At 42.0% G+C, this 16,022-nt stretch overlaps 1 pseudogene; it reads right to left on the bottom strand.

Moving 5' to 3' along the window:
* LOC106582742 (potassium voltage-gated channel subfamily D member 3-like) overlaps window positions 1–3,875 on the bottom strand; it is a 112,564-nt pseudogene extending 108,689 nt beyond the window's left edge.
* Between the last annotated feature and the right edge of the window lie 12,147 nt (window positions 3,876–16,022).

The following is a 16,022-nucleotide window of genomic DNA, read 5'->3' as shown; positions in this document are numbered from 1 at the left end:
TCCAATGCAGAAGACACGTTTTTTTTATGAACCACACAAGTGGAGAGAGAGAACCAAATCTGCTGAGAAAATGAGAGGGAGAGAGAGCGAGAGAAAAAGAAAGAGATTGGAAGAAAGATAAAAAGCGAGGAAGAGAACGCGAGCGAGAAAGAGAAAGAAAGTGAGATAGAGAGAGAGAAAGAGGGAAATAGGGAGGACTTACCCCAACGTGGTCATTGTGACAATGGTGTACCAGAAGGAGGCTGGAATGCTGGTGAACTTGGTCGACGACGACCCCTTCTCTGCGTAGAACATGACCGTGGCGAAGATGATGATGGCCATGGTGAGGGAGAAGAGGAGGAAGCCCAGCTCGGAGGCGCAGCTCTTCAGCGTGTACCCCAGGATCCTGAGGCCCTGCGAGTGGCGGGAGAACTTGAAGATGCGGAACACACGGAACACTCGGAGAGTGACGAAGGCCCCGCTCACATCCTCATTGTCTGTCATCACCAGGCCGATGTAGTAGGGAAAGATGGCAACCACGTCGATGATGCTCATCACACTGCGCATAAATTGGTAGCGGCTGGGCGCGGCGAAGAGTCTCATGAGGTACTCCACGGTGAAGATAAGGACGCAGGCTGTGTCCATGCAGAAGAAGGCGATGGTATAGCGCTCGCCACACGGCATGTCCTTCTGTGAAGGCGTGGCACCGCAAGGTACCGTCTCTATCACGTTGGTGAGGACTGAGATGGCGATGAAGAAGCCGGTGACGTAGTAGAACACCAGGGCCATGGTGGAGGTGTGAGGGTTCTCAAAGGCCCTCCACATGGTCTCTCTGTATGTCATGTTGGGCAGCTTGCAGTCCTTGTTGTCATCCTGGTCATCCTGGAGACGCTCCGCGTTCTCCCGCTTCCGGTCCTTGTACTCTTCGTAGCAGCAGTCGCCGATGATCTCCGGAATGATGCCGAAGAAAGTTAGCTCTTCGTCATAGGCCGAGATGCACTCGTAGCGAGGATAGTGCAACTTTCCCGTCCGGTAGAAGTTGAGAATGCTGCGGAAGGAGTCTGGGTCCCGGTCGAAAAAATACTCCTTTGTCTCCTCATCGTAAAAAAACTGTTTCTCCGAGCTTCCCAGCAGGGTGTCTGGGTAGCGGTCCAGTGTGGTCCTCCAGGTCTGGAAGCGTCGTCCACTCACGTTCAGGATGATCAGCTCGTCATGTCTCTTTCTGTGGTCTCTAGGAGCAGTGGGCATGGGGCAGTTGGCCACAGGCATCCAGCCAATAGCTGCTGCCCGTGCAAAGGGAAGCCATGCAGCCACTCCTGCCGCCATGGCGACTCACTCTGTGTTCCGGCTTGCCTTAAAATTACCTGCCATCTTGAGCAGAGAAACAGACAAAACACACAATCAGTAACAACTCATGAATAAAACATTTCCATGATAAGGTGATTGCATGGTACTGTGCCTTCAGAAAGTATTTATACCCCTTGACTTTTTCCAGATGTTGTTGTGTTACAGCCTGAATTTAAAAGGCATTACATTTAAATTGTTTGTCACTGGCCTACACACATCATTTTTGTTTATGGAAGACAGATGGAAGACTGAGGGACCACCTGTGCTAATTAGCTATATAGCATGCTCCGAACAACTGTGTGTAACGGAAGAAGGCCGCCAGGAATGTGCTGTCATTGAAAAATACTGTAATCTGCAACTGTGGTGAAGCTGGTTAAAACAGTGTACAGTAAGTGTACAGTAAGTGTACAGTAAGTGTATACTCGGTGGCCAGTTTATTAGGTCACCACCCCGTTCACGAAAATGGTTCGCTCCTACAGACACTTGGCCATACTGTTCGATTGAACATTAAAATGGGCAAAACAAGTAACCTAAGCAGCTTTGAGCGTGGTATGATCGTCTGTGCCAGGCGCGCTGGTTCCAGGATCTCACAAATGGCCGGCCTCCTGGGCTTTTCATGCACGACGGTGTCTAGGGTTTACTGATAATGGTGCGACAAACAAAAAACATCCAGTCAGTAGCCTTTTTGTGGAGCGAAAACAGCTTGTTGATGAGAGGTCCAAAGAGAATGGCAAGAATCGTGCAAGCTAATAGGCAAGCCACAAACAGGCAAATAACGGTGCAGTACAACACTAGTGTGCAGATCGGCATCTGAGAAAGCACAACTCGTCGGTCCTTGTCACGGACGGGCTATTGCAGCAGACGACCACACTGGATTCCACTCCTATCAGCTAAAAACAAGAAGAAGAGGCTCCAGTGGGCACGCGATCACCAACACTGGCCAATTGAGGAGTGGAAAAACATTGCCTGGTCTGATAAATCCAGGTTCCTGTTGCATCATGCTGATGGCAGAGTCAGGATTTGGCATAAGCAGCATGAGTCCATGGTCCCATCCTGCATGGTGTCAATGGTACAGGCTGGTGGTGGTGTAATGGTGTGGGGAATGTTTTCCTGGCACACATTAGGTCCCTTGATGCCAATTGAGTAATGTTTCCATTCCCCAAATAATTCAGGCTGTTCTGGAGGCAAAGAGGGGTTCGACCCGGTACTAGATGGGTGTACCTAATAATATATTTTGCATTTATTTTGATGTGATATGAAAGTAAAGAGATTTATGTTTCTACAACCGTATTGCAATTGAGAATAGATTCAGCTTTAGATGGAGTATTTGGCAGTCTACCTCTGAAAATAACATTTAAGGTCCAAGGACCTTAAGGACCAATGGTAGGCTCCTTAAGAGTACATCTTGGGCTATGGATGCAAGGATTATAATGAGAATCCCACTGCAAGAGCACCACCTCTAAAAGACCTATAAGCAGGCTGTCAAATTCCCTGTCATTTCCAGAGCTCACAGAACAGAACGTTTAAGACAGAGAGGATAATGTGAAGTCTCGTTAGGAAGCTCTGTTAACAGCTATGACAAATAGAAGTGGTCTGTTCAGAATAGAACGAGACCTGTGGAGTCAGAATCGCATACCTGCCATACTGCTAAGTATGTATCAGATTTAAGGATAATATGAAGAACGATTGTCAAAATATAGAAAATCCTGTATACTTCTGCTTTTTTTATTGCTCATTTAGATGGTACATTTTGACAACATTTCGATAGGAGTGTATACAGATGTTAATTTGATCACTATTTTGTTGCTGTGAATTTTTATGCAAAGCATAAAAAATGCAAACTTGTGGTGTATTCGAGTTTTAGAAAGGTTTCTAAAGTTTGTAATTTCCACATTGAAATTTCAGACTTGATTTGCCTTAACAAAAAAATATATCCATTCATTTTAATCCACATATTAATTCACATTTCCTGTTGCTGCAGGATTAATTTCCTTCTGTTTGCAAACTGGCCCAGATGAAGATCCTACATCTGCATGCTGTATTTTGATGAATAAGTAAAACATTTTTGCTGGTTTAACATTCCGATAACCATGATCAACTTCACATGTCAGGTTACTTGTAGAAAAAAACAGACCATCACATTAGAAACAAATAGGGACAACTCAGGTGCTCAAGCAAAGCTTTCTATATCACTTACCGCCAAACAAGGAAAGATCCCCAAAAATGTAATGCGCGATCCTCCAGTAAAACAATTCCTCAGAGGAAAAGCTACATATTTTGAAGGACGCATTGACAAAGGACCTCTGTACGGATAAACGAACCAAGTATAGAGGAACAAGAGATGGGGATGGATGTTGATGCGTTGAACGACCGAAACGTGTTGATGAAATTCACCAAAACCTTGGATGTCTTTCTTTAAACCACACCTGCATCTAGTGGCACCTGCGGTTTGGACAGAAAGCACAGATTCATTTTGCGATCTTCAGGATGATATTCACACCTACCTCATGTCGGTGAACACTAGAATAGTGGATGATGGACGTAGCAGTCAGTCTCCGCAATTTCTGTCTCTCTCTCTCTCTCTCTCTCTCTCTCTCTCTCTCTTGCGCGCTCTCTCTGTTTCTCTCTTGTGCGCATAGGCTCTCTCCCACTCCCCATCTCCCCTCATAAGTTTACCGTGACAAATCAGTCCACTCAACCAGTTAAACGGACTGATTTGTCAACACTTTATTAATGTTTTTTTCTTTCTTCTTTACTTTTTATTAGCTCATGTGAGAAAATACATCTTGATTATGCACGCCTTTATTGAGGCAGTTGGTATACTGTGAAATTTCCTCATTCAATTATGTTCAGCACAGTGAGGGAAAGTTGCCTTCTAGAGAAATCTTATCACATGACGGGGTGCAATAACTAGAACACTTGATAGTTATGATCGAGAAGGGTTTGCAGCGTGCTTTTTAACATTTTCTCACGATTTAATTGTCATCGCGTCGTTAAAAACCACTTAGCAAATCGAATGTTTACTCTAAAATGAAAAGTGGAAGGCTTTTATATTTAGCCTCTATAACTTACACTTATTACCATGTAATGTGTAAGTAAATACATTGTTAATTATCTTACAATGTGAACATGTAAATGTAACGGCCATTCCGAACTGGGATTTGTGTTGAAAAATCCGAAAGGCTTGTTTTGACGGATTACAGAAATTCAAATTCAGAGGTCCAAAATGGTATTCCATACACTGTGATTGAAGGAAGTGTGGGAAGGTTATGCTGCTTTAAAAGTTGATTAAATGTTATCCCGCTTAGGAGACAAGTAGACGAAAAATGCCCTTGAAAGATTTTGGTGAGTGCTAGAGAGCTCTTTGTTTATGCCCATTCAGGATCATTCTTAATAAACCATTGACCCACCAATCTCTTCAAGAATTAACATGTAAATGCAAGATCAACCATCAGCCTGGTCAACCTCCCCGTTATCTCAGCCAATCATGGCTAGCCAGGAAAGATCCTGTCTTTCTTCTATACAGCTCAGTGCTTTTTCCTTGGCTAAACTAGGCTAATAATTGAACATTTTTATTCATATTTAAGGATCACATACACGTTTGTAATTAAGGCACATAAAGTCCACATGTTCAACAAGGCATTTCTGCAACAAAAAAAAATCTATAATTTTTCAAACTGCCCTACTGTGAAGAAGGAACTAGAGTCATCCACACCCTGTTGGGCTGGCATGTCACGAATGATGGATGGTACATATTAAAATGTTTAAGTCTAATTTATTTTTTTTTTTTTTTATCATAGTGAGAAGTAATTAAGTTGGATTTGAGATCGTAAAAAATGTAGACCTCGACACGAGGATTACATTCATTATTACTACTATATCTTTATTACCCAAGAGAGGCAGTAAACATTGGCCTGGGGAAAGTAGAGAGCTTAGAGTATTACTTTATTAATCCCAATTTGGGAAATTATTTTGTCACAGCATGCATTGTTAATGACTTGACAGGACACGCAAAACAATGACCAACATGATTAAAAAACAAAAGGCACATGCACCAGTCATAGTATCCCAAAAAGAATAGTCTGATTCCAGTGCTGTTTTCCATCCTACTCTGGGGGAAAACAGGCAACAGCATTTTCCAATAGACAGTTAATCAATTACACTCATTAAAAAGCCTCATAGCTGTGGGTAAAAATGACCGTCTAAAACCTCCCTGTGGAACATCTGGGCAGGATGAACCTGCTACTGAAGCTGCTCCTGTGTTGCATTCAAGTGTTGTGGAGTGGGTGTGTGTCATTGTCCATGATCATGTGGGTTTTTACTTGTAGCCTTTTTATGAACATGTCTAGGCTGCAGCCAATTGTAGCACTGGCTTTGTTAAGGATTTTGTTAAGCTAGTTTAAGTCCTCCTTAGCTAAATTCCCTTTCCAGCGCATAATGGCATAGGTCACTACACTCGCCATGTCACTGCTATAGAACATACAAAGTATTTTGTCACATACATTAAAAGATCTAAGCTTCCTTAAAAAGTACAGTCTGTATTTTTTTTTTGTAGACACTGTGAGAATACTCCTTCCAGCTCAGTTTGTTGTCCACTAGTACATCTTAGTACTTATAAGAGTCAACAGTGCCAATCCCTTCAAAATGAATAGAAATGGGATTAAAGACATTTATTTTTCCTAAAATCTACCACTAGCTCCTGGTCTTATCATGTGTCATATCACTGAGCATACAGCATGTGTCATCCAATTCCCTCGTCGCACTGTGCAGACATACTATTCCGTAAGGGAGCGAAGCCTACACAACTCAAGAGTATTTACTTTGCTTCAAGTTCATTGTTGCTTAATAGCCTTCACAAACTTGGACAAAAAAAATCGGGAACAATTTTCTTTCCCTGAGTACATCCATATCCATACTTTACCTTTCAAAAAGGTCCCCCAGAAGGACATTCTTTCAACAATTTCCATTATGAATGTGAGGTATTCAAAAAGGCACTAATTTGCTCTGGAGACCTTGAAGTCATGAAATAACCCTCAGACTTAAAACAGACACTAAAATATCACTAGAGCCTACATTAACATACTCACTGGCAACACACTGGTGCTGCTATGGAAAGCCCCTATTTTTGCCCTACAAACCTCCTAACCATAGAGAAGTTGAAGGAACACCAGTCCTTCCTCACATCTCCCTCTTCAGACCCATGCAGTCAGTCGATGCATGGGCTCAAGGCCCCCTTGGCTGACTGTGTCATGTGGGCCTTTGAAAGGACCTCTTCATGGGGTCCAGATGGAGAGGAGAAGAAGTCTAGATGATGAAACGCACTTTCGATGAACACCCTTGTAATGTAGCAAATGTTCTTCAGATGAAGGCATCTAAAAGTATTGCGTCTTTGAACAATTTATCTAATCTGAAATGTATTTTAGAAAACACCCTGGCATGGAAGGTATTTTTAAGAATATGCATGCTCTAAGTAGCTGGAGGGATACTGATATGCAACACTATTCCATTACATAAACTCCTTTCATGTTCCTGCTAAAAGGATTTTGAAGAAGGAGGGAAAAAAACAAAAAATGTGTCTTTCCACAAAAGATGAGAGAAGACTTGTTTTTCTTTCTTTTACTGGTGCAACTGTATTTCAATGTCATTGTTCTGCATGAATGTATCATTTACAGTACCAGTCAAAAGTTTGGACACACATACTCATTCTAGTGTTTTACATTGTAGAATAATAGTGAACACATCAAAACTATGAAATAACATATATGGAATCACGTAGTAACCAAAAAAGTGTTAAACAAATCAAAATATATTTTATATCTGAGATTCCTCAAAGTAGCCACCCTTTGCCTTGATGACAGCTTTGCACACTCTTGGCATTCTCTTAACCAGCATCATGAGGAAGTCACCTGGAATGCATTTCAATTAACAGGTGTGCCTTGTTAAAAGTTAATTTGTGGCATTTCTTTTCTTCTTAATGCGTTTGAGCCAATCCGTCATGAGGAGCCAGTTTCATCAGGAAAGGAAGACCCAGAGTTACCTCTGCTGCAGAGGATAAATTCATTAGAGTTAACTGCACCTCAGATTGCAGTCCAAATAAATGCTTCACAGAGTTCAAGTAACAGACACATCTCAACATCAACTGTTCAGAGGACACTGCATGAATCAGGCCTTCATGGTCAAATTGCTGCAAAGAAACCACTACTCAAGGACACCAATAAGAACAAGAGATTTGCTTGGGCCAAGAAACACGAGCAATGGACATTAGACTGGTGGGAATCTGTTCTTTGGTCTGATGAGTCCAAATTTGAGATTCTTGGTTCCAACCACTGTGTCTTTGTGTGATGCAGAGTAGGTGAACAGATGATCTCCGCATGTGTGGTTCCCACTGTGAAGCATGGAGGAGGAGGTGTGATGATGTGGGGGTGCTTTGCTGTTAACACTGTCTGTGATTTATTTAAGGCACACTTCAAGGCACACTTAACCAGCATGGCTACCACAGCATTCTGCATCGATACGCCATCCCATCTGGTTTATGCTTAGTGGGACTATCATTTGTTTTTCAACAGGACAATGACCCAAAACATACCTCCAGGCTCTGTAAGGGCTATTTGACCAAGAAGGAGAGTGATGGAGTGCTGCATCAGATGACCTGACCTCCACAATCACACTATCTCAACTCAATTGAGATGGTTTGAGATGAGTTGGGCCGCAAAGTGAAGGAAAAGCAGCCAACAAGTGGTCAGCATATGTGGGAACTCCTTCAAGACTGTTGGAAAAGCATTCCAGGTGAAGCTGGTTGAGAGAATGTCAAGAGTGTGCAAAGCTGTCATCGAGGAAAAAGTGCTACTTTGAAGAATCTAAAATCAAAAATATATTTTGATTTGTTGAACACTTATTTGGTTAGTACATGACTCCATATGTGTTATTTCATAGTTTTGATGTCTTCACTACTTTCTACAATGTAGAAAATAGTAAAAATAAATAAAAACCCTAGTTGTCCTGTCCCCTTAGCAGAAAAACACCCCCAAAGCATAATGTTTCCACCTCCATGTTTAACGGTGGGGATGGTGTTCTTGTGGTCATAGGCAGCATTCCTCCTCCTCCAAACACGGCGAGTTGAGTTGATGCCAAAGACCTCCATTTTGGTCTCATCTGACCACAACATTTTCACCCAGTTGCCCTCTGAATCATTCAGCCGTTCATTGGCAAACTTCAGACGGGCACGTATATGTGCTTTCTTGAGCAGGGGGACCTTGCGGGCGCTGCAGGATTTCAGTCCTTCACAGCGTAGTGTGTTACCAATTGTTTTCTTGGTGACTATGGTCCCATCTAACTTGAGATCATTGACAGGATCCTCCCGTGTAGTTCTGGGCTGATTCCTCACGTTCTCATGATCATCAACTCCACGAGGTGAGATCTTGCATGGAGCCCCAGGCCGAGGGAGATCGACAGTTCTTTTGTGTTTCTGCCATTTGCGAATAATCGCACCAACTGTTGTCACCTTCTCACCAAGCTGCTTGGCGATGGTTTTGTAGCCCATTCCAGCCTTGTGTAGGTCTACAATCTTGTCCCTGACATCCTTGGAGAGTTCTTTGGTCTTGGCCATGGTGGAGAGTTTGGAATCTGATTGATTGATTGATTGCTTCTGTGGACAGGTGTCTTTTATACAGGTAACAAATTGAGATTAGGAGCACACTTTAAGAGTGTGCTCCTAATCTCAGCTCGTTACCTGTATAAACGACACCTGGGAGCCAGAAATCTTTCTGATTGAGAGGGAGTCACATACTTATTTCCCTCATTAAAATGCAAATCAATTTATAACATTTTTGACATGCTTTTTTCTGGATTTTTTGTGGTTATTCTGTCTCTCACTGTTCAAGTAAACCTACCATTAAAATTATAGACCGATCATTTCTTTGTCAGTGGGCAAACGTACAAAATCAGCAGGGGATCAAATACTTTTCCCCCTCACTGTAGACAGTGAAACAGAAGACTTATTCAGTAGGTTTGGAGAAGTCTAGTTCCATGATTTGATTTGCATTCCTTGGGAGAATAATGGACTCTTTGAATTCTGAACAGTTGCTTTGATTTCTTAAGTGTACTTTTTGTCTGCTTTTGTTTTTGATGAGCACTGTATCTAACTATAATCCTCAATACCGTTTGACTTTGAAAAGGAGATGCATACAGGCCAAGGGAAAAGTTACTTGTTTGTTTGTATCGGTTTAAGCTCAATATGGTGACATCAATTAGAAGCGAAGCCCTTTTGTCAAAATCTCTCAAATTGGTTTTCTATGAGAGGATAAAATACTTCCAGAACAGAAAAAACAGTGGCAAATATTGACACTTTATGCCGAGCCACTGTACAAGGGTAAACAAAATAATTGAGGTCACATCATGCAGTTCATGCACTTATAGTAGGGTTGGATTTTCACTGGGTAATGATAATAGCTATTACCATTTCAAAGTGAAGGACTCTTCTCTGGCATAGTCAGTGGGTACTGTCTATCATTGTGATTGTATAGGAGAGAAACTGAGTGATGTATGTAGAGTGTCAATCAAGGCCAGAGAGCATGGCTGTGACAGAAAAAAAGGGGTAACATTTTTCTCTCCTAACTGCAGCAACATGTGTGGATCTCGGAAAGAAAATGCGCTTTTACATTTTGCTAAAAGCAATTAGCACACGGTCAGTGGGTTCAATAAGGAAAGGCTTTGGTGGGAAGAACTGAATAACATAATAAAGTGTGAAAGTAAATCAACAATTCATACAATCCTTGGAAATATCTGTGATGTTGACACATCTATAATAGATGGATATACTGTGTGTATCCTAATAAATCTCAGGGATTTAAATCCAATAAGAAGATTTGCAGAGGTTGGCACTTCCCACTGGGTACACCACGTCATTTCAACATCGATAATTGGCTAATATTTGATCAATGAGATTACAACCTATATTCACCCACTCAAAAATTAGTTGAATTTCCAATGTCATCACTACGCTTTCAACCATCTTAAAAGCACAACCAAATTCCAATGGAAAAACAATGTCTGTTTTTTTGGTTTTGATGTCACCCAAATGTCTATCACTGTGCTTTCAACAGTGCCGTTTAAGATGAGGGAGGACAATTTTTTTTATCTTCATCAGCATGGCCTTATTTCTGTTACACCATACTGGATGACTGTCATTCATATTCCATTCACCCAGTTCACTGTATACTCAATAGGTTTAGGCTACTACATGATACTAGAATTTCCCTATACCCATCATGAGGTTGCTACAACCTAGCCTATGAATGAAAGTTTACAATGTGTCACGCCTGCTCCCGCTCTCCCTCTCTGGCGCTCGAGGGCGCCAGACTGCCTATCATTACACACACTTGTCCCCTTCGTTACGCCCCAGCTGGCTTGTCCAGCGCCCATGCCTCGGCCGGCCCGTCAGGCTCGTCCAGGTGGGACGCCGGGTGGCGCCCCTAGAGGGGGGGAGGGGTCCTGTCACGTCTGCTCCCGCGCTCCCTCTCTGGCGCCAGACTGCCTATCATTATGCACACCTGTCCCCTTCGTTACGCACACCTGCACCTCATTGGACCCACCTGAACTCCATAATTATTTGATTTCCTCCCCTTTATCTGTCCGTTTCCTCTGTTCCATCCCTGTGTCAGCATTGATGTCGTCAGTTTGTCCCCTGTCCAGACGCTGTTCCTGTCCTGTTTCATGTCCGTTATTTATTAAATGTTCTCCCTGTACCTGCTTCCTCTCTCCAGCATCGATCCTCACACAATGTAGGTGCACACAGGTCAAGTGAAAAATGTGAGGTGACATCCTGACTAGTTTCCCAGTCCCTGACTCTGAAAAACATCCCCACAGCATGATGCTGGTACCAACATCCTTCATCGTAGGGATGGTGCCAGGTTTCCTCCAGACATGACACTTGGCATTGAGGCCAAAGAGTTCAATCTTGGTTTCGTCAGACCAGACCATCTTGTTTCTCATGGTCCTTTAGGTGCCTTTTGGCAAACTCCAAGCAAGCTTTCATGTGCCTTTTACTGAGGAGTGGCTTCAGTCTGGCCACTCTACCATAAAGGCCTGATTGGTGGAGTGCTGCAGAGGTGGTTGTCCTTCTGGAAGGTTCTCCCATCTCCACAGAAGAACTGTAGAGCTCTGTCAGAGTGACCTTCGGGTTCTTGGTCACCTCCCTGACCAAGGTCCTTCTCCCCCGATTGCTCAGTTTGGCCGGGCAGACAGCTCTAGGAAGAGTCTTTGTGGTTCCAAACTTCTTCCTTTTAAGAATGATGGGGTCCACTGTGTTCTTGGGGACCTTCAATGCTGCAGAAATGTTTTGGTACCCTTTCCCAGATCAGTCCTGTCTCATGAGCTCTACGGACAATTCCTTCGACCTCATTGCTTGGTTTTTGCTCTGACATGCACTGTCTTCTGTGGGACCTTATATAGACAGGTGTGTGCATTTCCAAATCATGTCCAATTAATTGGATTTACCACAGGTGGACTCCAATCAAGTTGTAGAAACATCTCAAGGGTGATCAGTGGAAAAAGGATGCACCTGAGCTCAATTTCGAATCTCATAGCAAAAGGTTTGAATACTTATGTAAATAAGTTATTTGTGTTTTTTTTTTTTATACATTTGCTACTATTTTTTAAAACCTGTTTTTGCTTTGTCGATATGGGGTATTGTGTGTAGATTGATGAGAAAAACAATTAATTTAATCAATTTTAGAATAAGGCTGTAACTTAGCAAAATGTTGGAAAAGGGAAGGGGTCTGAATACTTTCCGAATGTACTGTAGATGTTTCATTATCTTGACTGGATGCCATCATCCATTTGTCTTGATGCCATATATGTAATCTGGAGGATTTTGCTGTGCAAATGAGTCTATAGTCTGACGTCCATATCCATCTGGTGTCGACATAGAATCCACCCTCACAGCCCTCATTCGTGGCTAAGACCATGAGGTTTACCAGTATCAGTGTCTCACGTGACTTCACCAACATAACTGAATGATAATCCAGGGGGGATTCTATGTCAACACGGCTTTCAAGTTCTAGCTACAGGTGAGGATGACTAGGGATGGTTAGTGCCATTCACACCAGATGGATATGGACGTCAGACCCTAGACTGTTTTCAACTTTTTTTGTACAATATTGCCAGTTTTGACTTTGCAGCTGGCCGATCTAAGGGGAAATCGTTCAGTTTTGCCTCCAGGACAAGACTCATGACAATAAACATCAACCTGCACCAGGAAACCAACCTCTGGTGGACCAGGACAACAACATAAGGTTAGTGGTTTTATGGCTTACACATAAAAAAAAACTTTGTTACAAATCTAACGTGTATACTGTATAGTGTTAAACGTAACCCTACCTTACATAAGACTTATAGAGCACTGTAATCAGATAAACAAATAGTAGGTTTTATGACATGCAATTAAAATATTTTTGAAACCTTGAAACCTGTCCGTCTTTTTTAATAACAAGGTTTGTGGTGAATTGAAAGGGTTTGATCCACCTTAGGCCAGGAGTGTTTCCAATTCACATGACCGGACAAGAAAACCCCCAGCCCTATAGTCATAGCACAGATGAAATGAGAAGCTATCTATAACAATGCAACAGTAAACATGTCGTCCCACACGAATTATGCCACGCCCACCCTTAAGAAAATTGAGATATTGCGTGTGACTAACACATTTCAGTTAATTACTATAGCTCCCGCCTTGGGCCAATCATTGTAATTTTGTAAATGCCGGATCTCTGTGGCAAGGCGCATCATTCATCTTTTGTCATAGCCTACGATTCGGTCCCAGAGTTCTACTTCACCATGTCATGAGATCAGGAAAAACTCCAGGCCCCCAAAAATTTAAGAACGAATTTTGCCACTCTACTTTTGAACCTGTGGTGCCACCTCTGAGTAATTCACACAAGTATCTCTCTTAGACTCTTTCTCTCCCACTCTCAGAAGGCTACCACATTAACTTGACTTATGCATGTACATGTGTTGTTACTGCAGGAGAAGTCGAAGGCAACTTCTTATTCTTGGGGAGATGCGACTTGCATCAAAGGAGAGCAGGGGACAGCAAGATAAAGAGGGATTCGAGTAACGTATGGTAAGCAGAGTGCAGGGGCAAAAGGATGAATAGGCCCTTGAAGGAGAGAAAGGGAATTGAGGAGGACAGAGTTAAGTCCTCCAACAAAGTGAGCGTAAGAGCAAGAGGACGAGTGGGATGGAGTGAAGTCGCCAGTGAGACATTAACAAAGCATACAGAGAGAGGGGAAAGGTTGAGGCTGCTCAGGAGGAGGTTAGACATCTGAGAATCTCGGCTAACAAAACAAACAGTCATCATGGTTGGTTTTAACCAATCAGCATTCAGGATTAGACCCAGTCCTTGTATAATTATATACAGTACCAGTCAAAAGTTTGGACACACCTACTCATTCAAGGGTTTTTCTTGATTTTAAAAAAACTATTTTCTACATTGTAGTGAATACCTCAAAACTATGAAATAACACATATGGAATTATGTAGTAGCCAAAAAAGTGTTAAACAAATCAAAATATATTTTATATTTGAGATTCTTCAAAGTTGCCACCCTTTGCCTTGATGACAGCCTTGCACGCTATTGGTATGATCTCAATGTAGAAAATAGTCAAAATAAAGAAAAACCCTTGAATGAGTAGGTTGTCCAAACCTTTGACTGGTACTGTATATGTCCTCCCCTACCATATGTCATAGTCAAATATAGTTTAAGATGGCATATTGGCAATTGGAACTCCAACATGACTTCCTTGCTATTGCTCAAAGCTGTGTAAACGCTGCAGCTTGATTAGCTAGCTGCCTGCCTCACATCAGAGTTTCATGATTATGGCTTGAGGGCACCTCATGCTGCGAGGGTGATTCAGAGTAGCTTGCAAACATCACAGGTGTACACTAGTTAATGGCCGTGGAGAGGCAGCAGTGACGTTCTGTTAACTAAATACAGAATGTCTTTTTCCATTCTGGTGTGAATTTTATCTGAGGAAGTATACCATGTGGTAGGATTCATACCACATGACAAGAAGAGGTACAGTTTCTCCCTCCCTAGTATTGTCTTGTCACCTGAAAATGTGCTATATTATCTCCCAAAAAAAAATCATTCAAATTCAAATGAGCACACAAGGGTGGTCTACAGAATCAAGCTCATTTATGTTAGGGTAATGAATTGCATGATATAAGGAATATCCTCAGTTATACAATTCTATCCTGACCAATGCACCCACATTTTCTCTAATAGTGTTGATGAAAATCGAGCCGATATGTTTCTAGTTACACTTTGGTGTGTACCTTTTCCCTCATACACTATTGGAGTCCAAATGTGTTTTATCAGTTTCTGCATGAACGTCCACGCACGAGTGCGCGCACACACACACACACACACACACACACACACACACACACACACACACACACACACACACACACACACACACACACACACACACACACACACACACACACACACACATACAGAGCTGATGGGATTGTGACGAGCAGGCAACCAAACTCTGTCTCCTCTCGTGACCTAGTTTCACTTGTCCTCGTCATTATCCGCGACACTCCTCAGTTATGCAAAGACATCAAAGTGTTCGAGACACAAGACAGCCAGGAGAGTATCCTGAGGGGGGAATAAACTAAATGAAAATGGTCTAAATTCTTCTAAATAGATTTCCCACTTGTCTTGAGCTTGGCGACACGTTATCAACAAAACAAGCAGCAATATGACCAGATCTTGTCTATTTATAGAAAAGCTCACGCATTATTTTTTATAAAACAGTTAGTGCAGTGGGGTTTTACATTTTTCATTTTTACATTTTTCATCATTCCCACAACATGCTCTGTAATCTCCTGATAAAAAAAGTTGGGGTTCTAGAAAACATTCTCATAATGAAGAGGAAATGTTGGGGAACTGAAATGCCGTTTACTTTGTTGTCTGGGCTGTAGAAGGCCTATGACCCTAAACAGTTTGCAAAAGAGAGATGAGTGATTTGTGTCCAATCAGTTGTAGGTCAATTGGCTGTACGTAGCCACGGGAAAGAAAAAGGTGTAAAATCATGATGACATTTAGATGGTATTTTCATGAACACTGAACGGGGAGGATCTTTCTTACCTCTTTCTATCTCCCATGTTTTAGCTCCATCATAACATGGTCCTAAACTTATAGTTCACTATATATAGTACACTACATCACCTTTTTTCATTGCTCTGCCTGCTTGTAAACATATACAACATGTAACCATCTCAGGATATGTGGTATTTCATGGAATAATAATGGACTGTATAATTTGACTCAATATCATTACACCTGATTCTCCTGGGCTATTATTATACTCGATCATTCATAAACCTCTGTCTGTTCCGTTGCCTTGTTCTGGATTGTTGAAATGTAATGTTGATTCTAATTAGATTAAATGAAACATGACTAAGTGCTTTCACATATTTGGATGAAGGATACAAACTTCATCAAACCACTTTAAACAAGAACATCTTGATTTGAGAGTTGTGAACCATTCCACTTGGCATGTATATTTTCAAATGTTCCTTTTTTTCTCGAAAACGGGGACTAAATGTGTCTACGCATTCTCTTGATTGCGATTTCCCCCCCCCGATGTATTCAGCATCCCTCTTCTCCAGTTAATACTGTTTGTAATCTG

Source organism: Salmo salar, chromosome ssa22 (assembly GCF_905237065.1).
Source record: "Salmo salar chromosome ssa22, Ssal_v3.1, whole genome shotgun sequence".
Lineage (NCBI taxonomy): Eukaryota > Metazoa > Chordata > Actinopteri > Salmoniformes > Salmonidae > Salmo > Salmo salar.
Note: the sequence above shows the minus strand (reverse complement) of the source record. Positions and strands in the feature narration are given on the sequence as shown.